Source organism: Pleurodeles waltl, chromosome 7 (assembly GCF_031143425.1).
Source record: "Pleurodeles waltl isolate 20211129_DDA chromosome 7, aPleWal1.hap1.20221129, whole genome shotgun sequence".
NCBI lineage: Eukaryota > Metazoa > Chordata > Amphibia > Caudata > Salamandridae > Pleurodeles > Pleurodeles waltl.
The window spans coordinates 976,435,865-976,447,719 of NC_090446.1; positions in this window are offsets into that span (position 1 = coordinate 976,435,865).

Below are 11,855 nucleotides of genomic sequence, written 5' to 3' on the forward strand. Positions count from 1 at the left end.
GGGGCCCTCCGCGTCACAGAGAGACCACAGAAACACTCACAGGAGTCCCAAAGGATGGGGACACAGAAGATGCAAAAGGAGCCCACACAGCACTATGAAAAGGAGTCCCACACCGCAGGCGAGCCACTCAGGGAGCTGTGTGTTGCAGGAAGGAGTGCTGGGGGCTGGAGCTACACGAAGCCTGAAGACCCCTTGGAAGAAGTACCAACAAGCCTTGGCAGCTGCAAAAGACGCGGTGCACGGGGGTACTGTCCTGCGTGGAAAGGCAAGGGCTTTCCTCCACCCAAGTTGGATGGCTGGTAGAGAGGACCAACAGGACTACTTCCAGCCTCCACCCAGCTCACCAGGAGAGGGTACTCACGCAGGTGGTCGTCTTGCTGTTGGTGCCTGCAGATGCAGGGGAGTGACTCATTCACTCCACGGGAGATTCCTTATTCTTGTCAACCCTACTGTATTGTGTTCTCCTACTGTATAATTCCAGTGACCCTGCCAGCATGTCACAAATTAAAATCCTGATAAAATAGTTGTATCCGTAATACATCAGCTTCAAACAGGGCAATGTAAACTGCAGTGCGTATGTTTGACATTTGGTGGTTTATAATCTAGTCTTCCACTATTCTAAGGTTACTAGAAAGGGTTGTGTTGGGAAATACTAAACACTTATTAGTGTTTAAAAATTCAGTGTATTGTATGTTACATGAAATGTTACTTTTGACTATTTTCACATAAAGATGTATTGGACATTCTTTTTTTAATAAACCAATTTTTATTGATTTTATGGGAAAAAAGACCATAAACCATTCACTGCAAATGAGCTTTAACATTTGCAGACTAACAATCACATATGTAGTTAACATACAGTACTTTGTAACAGTAAATAGTAATCCCACCATTTCCTCCAAATACTTTTGTATTTGTTAGGGTACCTTCGTGCAGCATAGAGTGGTTCCTCCACTTTCGCGGACTAGTCCAGAGCTTTGCGCCACCCTTCTACCGTTGGTAGGTTTGCTGAGTTTCACAGTCAGGCAGTGCCTTAAAAATAGAGGTCCAGTATCTCCCAATCGCCGGGCAGGCACAAACCACATGGAAGAAGTCGACTATCTCTGCTCCACACTGGGAGCATCTGGACAGCCAGCGCCAGACCATTCTCCAAAGCTTCAGTGATGTCAGATATGTACAAGAAATTCAACTGAATCAGGCAGAACTTGATGATATCACCAACTCTGTGGGTGTCATGAGGGCCTCTCCATTCACTATCCTCCAAAGTGCAAATCCTTGATTTCCAGTGGGCCGTCAAAGGGGTGAATAAGTCTAATGAATTAATTATGAAAGATCGGTAAACAGTAGACACTCGGTGGGAAACCAGGGCATGATGGAGTTGCAGGAACCTATAGAATTTGGACTGGTGTATGCTGAACTCTGCTTGCAGGTCCTGAAATGACCACATGGCAATCACAATTTGTGAACTGCAGCTATTCACCCATTAGGGTATCCATGCGCTTTGAACTATGCCTCTTCTGGGGGGTTTAGTTGAAGAGACAGGTTTTTAGTCCTCTCCTGAATTCCTGAAGAAACGTGGAGGTCCTGAGATACATGGGGAGGTTTTTCAGGCCTTTGTGCCAAGATGGGAGGAGAAACCGCCACTGTTGCAGGGGGTGTGTGCGGGGGAGAGGGAAGCAGAGTGCAGGAGTCGCGGGGGCTGGTGAAAGTTAGTGCAAGCGGGTCCTTGATTGTGATGGGCTTTACAGGTGTGGATCAGCATCTTGAATTGACATCTCTTCCTTCCTGAGGTGAGAGGTTATGTGGGTCTGTCTCAGGAGATCGAGGATCTGTTGCCACTGCATTCTGTTTGGTCTGCAGTCTCTTCCGTGGTGCGTGGAGATCCCTACGTAAAGTGAGTTTCTGTAGTCCAGCCGGCTGATGATAAGGGCTTCAGTGACTTCGTCTAGTGTTGACGGGGAGCCCTCTGAAGATCTCATGGAGCATGAGAAGAGAGAGGAGCAGGCAGAGAAAACTGCATTGATCTGGCTCGTCATGGTGAACTTGTCCAATATAATGGTTGTGGGCATGGTGTGTGGGTGTCACAGAGGGTCCTAGCTCGGGAGGCCACCAAGAGTTGTTTCATGGGAAGGTGTTGCTCCTGAAGATCAGTACTTCTGTTTTCTTAGTGTTAAGTTTGACAGTTGTTGTCATCAAGTCGGCGGCGCTCGTCATGCACCTGTGGAAGTTGGCCCATAGGGTTGAGGGGTCTTCTCAGAGGATGAGCTGGGTGTTGTCTCCGTAGGATATGAAGTTTAGTCTGTGGTTTCTGACGAAGTTGGGGGGGTGGGGAAGAATCATGTATGTGTTGAACAGTGTGGGGCTGAAGGAGGAGCCTTGGGGAACATCGCAGGTGATGTTCTTAGGTTCCGAAGTGAACAGTGGCAGGTAGATTCTCTGGGTTCTTCTGGTGAGGAGGAGGCAATGAATTTTAGAGCGTCTTCTTGGATTCCAGTGTGATGAAGCCTTTTGATGAGGGTGTGGTGGGATACATTGTTGAATGCTGCTGAGAGGTCAAGGAGGATCAGGGCAGCTATTTCTCCTCAGTCCAGGAGGGTTCTGATGTCATCTGTGACAACGAGCAGAGTGGTTTCAGTGCTGTAGTTGGAGCGAAACCAGATTGAGAGTAGTCCAGAAAATTGTCGTTCTCCAGGTGTGAGTTGCCAGTTGATGGCCTTCTCAATTACTTTGGTGGAAAATGGGAGTAGAGAGAGATGGGATGGTACGTCTTGAGTTTGCTGTGGTTTGGCAGAGGGTTTGTTGAGAAGGGGGGTTGACTTCTGCATGTTTCCAGACTTTGAGGAAGGTGGCCGTGGTGATAAATATGTTGAAGATTATGGTGAACTTCTTGATGATTTTCTTGCTCCAGAGGTTGAATGTGGTGGGGACACGGGTCCGAGGGAGCTCTGGAGTGGACGGCTTTCATGATGGCACTGGTGTCTTGGGTGAGCAGGTGGTCGGGATTTGCCTCCGCAGATGCAAAGTGGCTGAGGGTGTTAGCAGCGGTAGGTTAGGGTTCAAAGTGTTTGTAGATGGCAGAGACCTTGTCATGGATAAAGTACGCAAGAGTATTGCAGAGTTCTTGAGAAGGGGTGATGATGATGTTGGTGGCTGTTGGGTAGGGGAATTCTCTGACAATGTTGAAGAGTTCTTTGCTGTGATTAGCACTGACTTTGTTGCGGTGAGCTGAGGCGCTCTTTTTTATCTCCTTCAGGAGCTGATGGTATTGGTTGAGGGATGTCTTGAAGGTGGTTCGGTCTGTAGGCTCCTTGATCGAGCGCCATTTCCTTTCTAGTCACTTACAGTTGCATTTCGTAGCTCTCAGTGCCACGGAGTGCTAGCTAGTCTGCTTGGTGGATCGCTTGGGTTTGGTAGGTTTGACAGGAGTGACTGCGCAGTCAGTGATTCAGGCAGGGAAATTCTTGACAGCCTGTTCAAGGTTGGTTGAGGTGTAGGAGTGAGATGTGTTGAGGCCGTTGGTCCACTAGCTCTCTAATACTCTGTTCAAGCAGTGGTGTGAAGTGCTGGGTGGTGGTGCCTGCGGATCCTGTGATGGCAAAGTGGACAGTAGCATGGTCTGTCCATGTCACCTTGTTGACATAGCTGTACCTGACTCTGTCGTTGGCTGTGAAGATCTGGTAGAGTGTGTGTCCTGCGTAGTGTGTGTCGTTAGCTACTAGCTGAGTGAGCCCGATGTTCATGCTTTCGAGGAGGTTGGCGTTGTTGTGGTCTTTGAGGTGAAAGTTGAGATCTGAGGAAGCTGTGGTGCTAGGAGTCAGTGGCAAGTGTGACAATGAATTTGGGGATAGCGTTGCAAAAACTAGGGGTGGTCTGTAGCAAAGGTGCCTTTTCTGGTGGTTTTACCTTCAGTTCGGAGCTGAAAGTTGAGGTGTTCCATGATCCGGGTGGTGTTGTCTACAGGTGTGGTGCATCAGATGGTTTCTTTGTGGATGGTAGTGATTTCACCTCTGTGTTTGTTGGTACAGTCCTTGTGTTTTATCTTGTATCTGTCAAGGCTTGCGGGGGTGATGTCGGGTGCAGGCTTTTGAGCCAGGTCTTAATGAGGAAGATGGTGTTGGGGGTGAGGGAGGTGATGGTGTCCCAGATCTCAGTGGCATGCTTGCTGAGTGATTGGGTGTTGAGCAGGAGGCAGTAGAGTTGGTCTGACATCATTGTGGTTGGTAGTGGTGGTGGCAGTGGGCAGATCTTGTGGGAAACTCTAATAATGAGCCATAGAGGTGGCCGAAAAATGGTTGGAAAAATCGAGACAAGAAGAATCAGTGGAAGAGAGGTAAAAGCAATGGGTAAAGGACCAGAAGTCAGTTAAAATGAGTTAAAAAGGCAACAGAATACGGAACAGGAAACAGTGGGGAAGAGACAGGAGCAAACAGAGAAAAGGCAACAAAAAACAGAGCAGAAATAGTGGAGAAAGAGACAGCAACATAGAAACTGCAGCAATCCGTAATAAAAAAAAAAGAGGCAAAAGGCAACAGATAAACAGAGCAGAAAGCAGTGGAGAAGGAACAGAGGGTGGCAGGAAAATATGGGCAGAAATCAGGAAGGTCTACTACTCAGCAGAAGGGGAGCTGATTCAGGGACCATGTGTGCTCCTTGCCAAACATCCCCTAATCTGGAGATACTTATAAGGTTCCAGCGGCCAAACCCAACAAATTAAGCCCATATTTATACTTTTTTAGTGCCGCATTTGCACCGCTTTTTGACGCAATAGCGGCACAAACTTACAAAAAACTATTGTATTTTTTAAGTTTGTGCCGCTTTTGCGTCAAAAAGTGGTGCAAATGTGGTGCTAAAAAAAAGTATAAATATGGGCCCTAGTCACTTGGCCCAACCAGTTACCCCTCCAAAGGGGGGGGGGGGGAGGGGTCTGAAGCGTAATCTTGCCCACCCAGTACAATGCCAATCTCCATACCAGGAGCACAATTCTATCGATATCGGGAAGTGCGCGAGGCAGAGGTAGTTCAGAAAGCCGATCCACTGTGGTATCCTATACCGTAGATATTAGTTCCACCTTGTAGGCTGGGTCATTCCCACCTCCATGAAGCCAGTTGTTGAGGTCCACCAGTTGAGAGGTCCAATAATACAAAAGCACAGTAGGATCATCATCTTAAAGAAAGTCAACGTCCCCAGTATATAACGTGCCTGTGGGTTACACCTTTCTAGGTCTCCCTGCATTCTACAGACCAGTGGCATCAGGTTAAGGAGCCAAGTGAGTGTTGGAAACAGGGTTATATAAATGCCCAGATATAGGAAGCTCAGTCTGCGGATCAGCACTTTAAATGGGGCTTTGACAGAGATGGCATGGCAGACCGAAGAGACCAGGAGGGATTTGGACCAGTTAGCAAGCAGGCCTGAGGCCTGTCCAGATTGTTCTAACATGTAGAGTAGTCGCAGTCCTGTGGTCTCTGGGTCTGAAACAAAAAGCAAGACATCATCTGCATTTAGAGCTAATGAATCTTCTATGCCGTACCCCCATGGGAATCCCTGGACTTGTGCATCGCACGCACCTATGTCGCCAAGGTGAGAAGGAGGGAAAACAGGCACCCCTGTCTGGTGCTATGCAGTATCTGAAAAGTCTGTGACAAAACCTCATTAACCTGCCCCTGTGGAGCTGGGCCAGCGTATAATGCCCACACATACAACACAAACCAGGGCCCAATGCCGAAGCGTCTCATGGCGTCCCACAGGAAATCTCAATTGAGGGGATCGAAGACTTTTTCAAAATCTATGCACAGGAAGGTGTTGGTCCCCCGTGAACTACTGTCAGTATGCCACGGCCACCTGTACTCTACGGATGCAGTGTCACATAGTACGTTGAAGCATAAAACCACACTGATTTAAATTAATACATTTGTGAATAACCTTGAGGAGTCTGTTGGCAAGGACCTTGGCATTTAGTTTGAGTTCACTGTTGATAAGGGAGATTGTGTGGTAGGACATGCACTCCTCTGGATGTCCCCCAGTTTTGTGTAGAGCCACTGTGGTTGCCACGATCTGCCCATCTGGGGTGTGGCCCTTTAGTGTGGCCCTTTAGTGTGGCCTCTTTATAAAGGGCCATCAGTAGGGGAAGTAATGCAGAGTTTATGTTAGTATTCAACCGGGATCCTGTCAGGGTCCGGCATTTTGCCATAGTTAATATCGGAAATAGCCTCTTATCTCTTCAAGAGTAGTAAGTCATCTAGCTCATGTCTGTCCAGTGCTGGCAAAGTGGACAGCAGTAAATATGCTATCAGTGGATCAGAAAACTCTTGTGGGACCCTCACGTTTTGCTCCTAAGAAGCAATAACAGTCCGTGGATGCAGTTGCCAGAACCCCCACATCTCTCCCTCACTCCGGATCCACATGTACAGGATTACCCTCTTCACTGTGCTGTGCGGGGCTCACCAATAGAGAAGTTTAGGAAAATGGCTCCTTGTTGCAGCTACCCCCTTTTTTTGCCTGATACTGATGCTGACTTGACTGAGAAATGTGATGGGATCCTGCCAACCAGGCCCCAGCACCAGTGTTCTTTCACTAAAAATGTACCATTATTTCCACAATTGGCACACCCCTGACATACAGATAAGTCCCTTATACAAAGAACCAGTGGTTCCAAGGGCCCTGTGACAAAGGGAAGGTCCCTAAGGGCTGCAGCATGTGTTGTGCCACCCGAAGGGAGCTCTCACCTAACACATACACTCTGCCATTGCAGTGTGTGTGTTTTGGTGGGGAGAAAAAGGCAAAGTCAACAAGGTATCCCCCCTCAGGGTGCCATGCTCACAAAACTCTGTACGTGGCATAGGTAAGTTACCCCTCTAGCAGGCCTTACAGCCCTAAGGCAGGGTGCACTATACCACAGGTGAGGGCATAGCTGCATGAGCAATATACCCCTACAGTGTCTAAGTCCATTTTTAGACATTGTAAGTACAGTGTGGCCATAATAAGTATATGGTCTGGGAGTTTGTCAAAAAGAACTCAACAGCTCCATAGTGGCTACACTAAATACTGATGCCAGTGAGGGATTTATTAGAAAATGCACACAGAGGGCATCTTGGAGATGCCTCCTGTATTTTACCCAATCCTTCAGTGCAGGACTGACTGGTCTGTGCCAGCCTGCCACTGAGAGACGAGTTTCTGACCCACTGGGTTGAGAGCATTTGTGCTTCCTGAGGCCAGAAACAAAGCCTGCACTGGGTGAAGGTGTTTCACACCTCCCCCCTGCAGGAATTGTAACACCTAGCAGTGAGCCTCAAAGGCTCATGTTTCGTGTTACAATGCCCCAGGGCACTCCAGCTAGTGGCGATGCCCGCCCGCCGGACACATCCCCGACTTTTGGCGGCAAATCCGGAAAATTAATGAGAAAAACAAGGAGGAGTCACCCCCTCAGCCAGGTCCACCCCTAAGGTGACCAGAGCTGAAGTGACCCCCTCCATAGAAAATCCTCCATCTTGCTTTGGAGGATTTAGCCCAATAGGATTAGGGATGTCCTCCCCTCCCCAAAGGGAGGAGGCACAAGGAGGGTGTTGCCACCCTCAGGGACAGTAGCCATTGGCTATTTAGGGGCGATGCTGAACCCAGGAAAACAGATTCATGACGTCCTGAAACAAGGACTGCTGACCTGAAAGCCCAGCAGAGACAAAGGAGACAACTGACTTGGCCCCAGCCCTACAGGCCTGTCTCCAGACTCAAAGAACATGCAACAGTGACGCATCCAGCGGAGCCAGCGACATCTGCCGACTCAGAGGTCTGCCCTACAACCCAAAGGACCAAGATACTCCAGAGGGCAGTGGCTTTGTCTAAAACAACCAAGAAGAAACCAACTTTAAAAGGACTCGAACCTCACTCCGGAAGCGTGAGTCCCCAACACTCTGCACTCAGTGCCCCCCGCTCGTGTCCAGAAGAATCAACACTGCAGAGCGGACACCCTGGCGACTCCAATGACATGGACGCCCTGAGACTACCTCCCTCCACCCCCACAGTGACACCTGCAGAGAGAATCCACAGGCTCCACCTGACTGCGACTGCCCGGTAACAAAGAACCCGACACCTGGAAGAAGCACTGCACTTGCAGCCCCCAGGCCTGAGAGAAACCAACTACCGGTGCAGGAGTGACCAGCAGGTGGCCCTCATCGTTGCCCAGTTGGTGGCTGACACGAGAAGCTCCCCTGTGCCCTGCCAGCATCGCCAGAGTGACCCCCGGGTCTCTCCATTGATCTCTATCTAAAACCCAACACCTACTTTGCACACTGCACCCGGCTGCCCCTGTGCAGCTGAGGGTGTATTTTGTGTGCCTGTTTGTGACCTCCTCCCCCAGTGCTCTACAAAACCCCCCTGGTCTGCTCCCCAAGGACGCAGGTACTTACCTGCTAGCAGACTAGAACCGGAGCACTCCTGGTCTCTATAGGCCCCTGTGTTGCTAGTGCTGGGTGTTTGGGGTTGACTTGAACCTCCAACCGTGGGCTGCCTATGCCCCAGAGACTGAACTTGTAAGTGCCTTACTTACCTGCTAAACTAACTTGTACTTGCCTTACCTCCCCCAGGAACTGTTGATTTTTGCACTGTGTCCACTTTCAAAATAGCTTATTGCCATTTGTGCCAAAACTGTGTACATTACTGTTTTAATTCAAAGTTCCATATTTACCTATGCCAAGTACCTTACAATTTATGTATTTACTTGAATTCTGAATCTTGTGGTTCTAAAATAAATTAAGAGAAGAATATTTTTCTATATAAAAACCTATTGGTCTGGAGTTAAGTATTTGAGTGTGTGTGTGTTCTCATTTATTGCCTGTGTGTGTACAACAAATGCTTAGCACTACCTTCAGATAAGCCTACTGCTCGACCACACTACCACAAAAGAGAGCATTAGTATTATCTAATTTTGCCATTATCAACCTCTAAGGGGAACCTCTTTGAGGCAGAGTTGCCTCAGTGATGCCCTGTTAATCTCCGCCTGGCAGGATTCAGTTTCTTCCTCTGCTGACCGCTCTACAGCATGAGCAATGGAGGTCTCTAACTCCTCAGCCTGGTGCTGCTTTTGCCTATCCTTTGCCTCCTGTAGTAGTAGGATGTTGTGTGACTGGAAACTTTCAAATCCCAACACTGCTTAATGCAGTCAATAAGGCAATAGACAGTCCATGTCATAATTTTAAGTACCGCCGTAGTGTAAGGCATTTGAAGTGTGGAGGATTATTCCCTGATGCCAGGATCTCCCCAGACTCCCCTAGGCCAAACCTCATATGATGATCAACCCTCCTCACCTTCATATTAGGAAAACAAGTTGTTGGGACCCCCCGTCTGCACTGTTGTTTGAACTGCGCCAAACAGGGCCAAAACTCTACCAAAGGAATCACCCCAGTTTCCTCTTCCCACACTTCCACCCAAGAAACATCTGTCACCCCAACAAGAACAGAACACAGAATTAAGTAACACCGCTGTGGCTAATCCATTAAGGTCACCCTCTACCCCACTGGAGTAGAGCTGCTCAGTCGATCTCAGACTGCTGGCAAGGCAATTTATATAATTTTGTGGGGCTCTTTCATGGTTTAATCAGTCTGTTGGTCAACAGCAATCCCCTAAGAAGATGGGCCCTTGGAGAGTGGGGCCTCTCACTGTGAGGGACTTGCGGCATTGGTGGCCCTGCATCGGCACCTGTGCTCAGGGCTATATGCCCCTGTGGGAAGGAGGCCTGAGGAACCATCAGTATGGGCTCTCCTTTTAGAGATCCTCTTCATTTGTTGCAGCTTCAGGGACCAGCTCCACCCATCCTGTGTCCCCCTTGAGGTGGCGAGCCCCAAGATGTGCGGAATTGCCATTCAGGGGCTGCTGCTCCATCACCCATTCCGCCTCAGGAATGTAAAAGAAGAAGGATTTGGAGGCATAAATGACCTGGAGCCGGGCCAGAAATAGGAGCACATATTTGATGTTCAATATCCTCAGTTGTGCTTCACAGCCTAACTATTTACCGTTGATCTAGATAAGTATCTTGGAGGTTTGGAATCATGCCACATCTTTCTCCGGGTAGCACGAAGAATGTTGTCACTGTAGTTTAAGATTTTGGCAATCGGAGGAATGAGGTGCGCCCAGGGGTGGTTTTGCCACAGGTGCTCTGTGGCCCTCTCGATGATAAAGCAGAACAATGGTTGCCCTTCAGGGATCCAAAACGAGATACATTGTTCCAAACATTTCTCTGGAAATTCCCCCTCGAAACCATCAGGAAAACCCACGAATCACAAGTTGTTCCCTGTGGCCCAGTTTTTGGCATCTTCCATACCGATCTGCAAAATGTGGGATGCCTTTGTCAGGCGGGCCACCTAAACCTTGATGGTGGTGACAGTCCTCAAGGTCAGAGATACGCCCCTCCGCACCTGTCGCTCGGCCAACAACATTGTGCAAGTCTTGACGCAGGATGGCATCATCCACTGACCTCACCAGTCTTAGTTTTCAGTGCCCTATAGGAGGCTTCTGTGGCATGTAGAATCTCCAAGACTTCTGTAGGGCTGAATCTCAGTGCGGAGACACCACCATCACCGCCATATTTGGCAGTGGTGGATGGGAGGTGGGGTTGTAAATGTCTCTATTTTCATATTCTTGTGATTCCGGGGAGGTTCTCCCATGCCCCCTGTTGTTCTCTTGGATTTTGCAGGCTATATCGGCGGGTGGACCCCAGGTGTCACCATGCTTCGGCGGTAGGCAAGGTACCAATACACTAAACGAAGGCTCTGCATGGTAAGAGCCATTGACCTGCTTGCACAGGGACCTGGCAGCATGAGCAGTCGGGTTCATCCTGTGGTCACCACTCAATTCGGCATCCCCCTAACTCTAACAGGTGCAGGCAATTTGATGTGTGGGGACTAAGGGTAGGGGTCCTCAGGAGCCACAGAAATTCAGTCGTCCACGGGGGGAGGACGAGCTCAGAAGTCTACCCCCACTAAGTGATCCAATGTTTCTACCGTTCCCTGTGGTCATCTTGTGTCATGCACCTCCACAGGACTTGAGGAGGCTCTGTGTCATGCACCTCCGCAGCACTTGAGAAAGTTTCAGAAGTCCAGATGGGGAACTGGGCCCTAATTCGTAGGGTTGACCAGGCACACTCCAGATGGGAAAGGGGCTACCGATCCTCTTAAACAGGGACTCACCTCTGGTCCCCACAGCATGTGCAGTCAGGCCTTCCATGCAATCCTTTCTGTGGTGTCACACTGCACAGGTCTGCCTCCTCTAATCCAGCTCTCCCCGTGGCCCAAGGGGAGGGATGCAGCAGAAGACAGTGGGGTGCATGCACTCAGGACCCCACATGTCCAGTATACCAGCAGCAGTGAAAGCTCAGAGGGCTGTCCCCCAGCTACAGCAGATTGGACCGCCGAGCACCCTACACTCACCTTGGGGCCAAGAGAACTGCCAGGGGTGGGGGCAGAGCACCATCACAGCAGGTTCTTCCTCATTCTCCCAGGGTGCAGACACATGCTGCAGGCTCTGATCCTCATGTTTCAGGGTCAGTCCTGGTTCACGGTGAGATTAGCTCTGAGGTTTCTTGGCCCCTTAGCCTCTTGCATCCTCCTCTACAGCTATACAAGCTGGCACATGTGCTCTCTGCAATGGAACTTGAAGTCCCAATGGACAGCCTGAAGGCAGTATGGCTAAAGCCATCCAGGTCTTTGAGGAAATGCTCAAGATTTGCAGTGGTGGCTGCTCATTCACAATTAGTTCAGAGGCCGACTCCTCTCTCTTCCCCACCCAGAGTTGATGGTGGTGACAGACATGTCACTGCTGGACTGATCATCTGTGGGAGGTGGAGATCAGAGGACTCAGTTCTCCAGCAG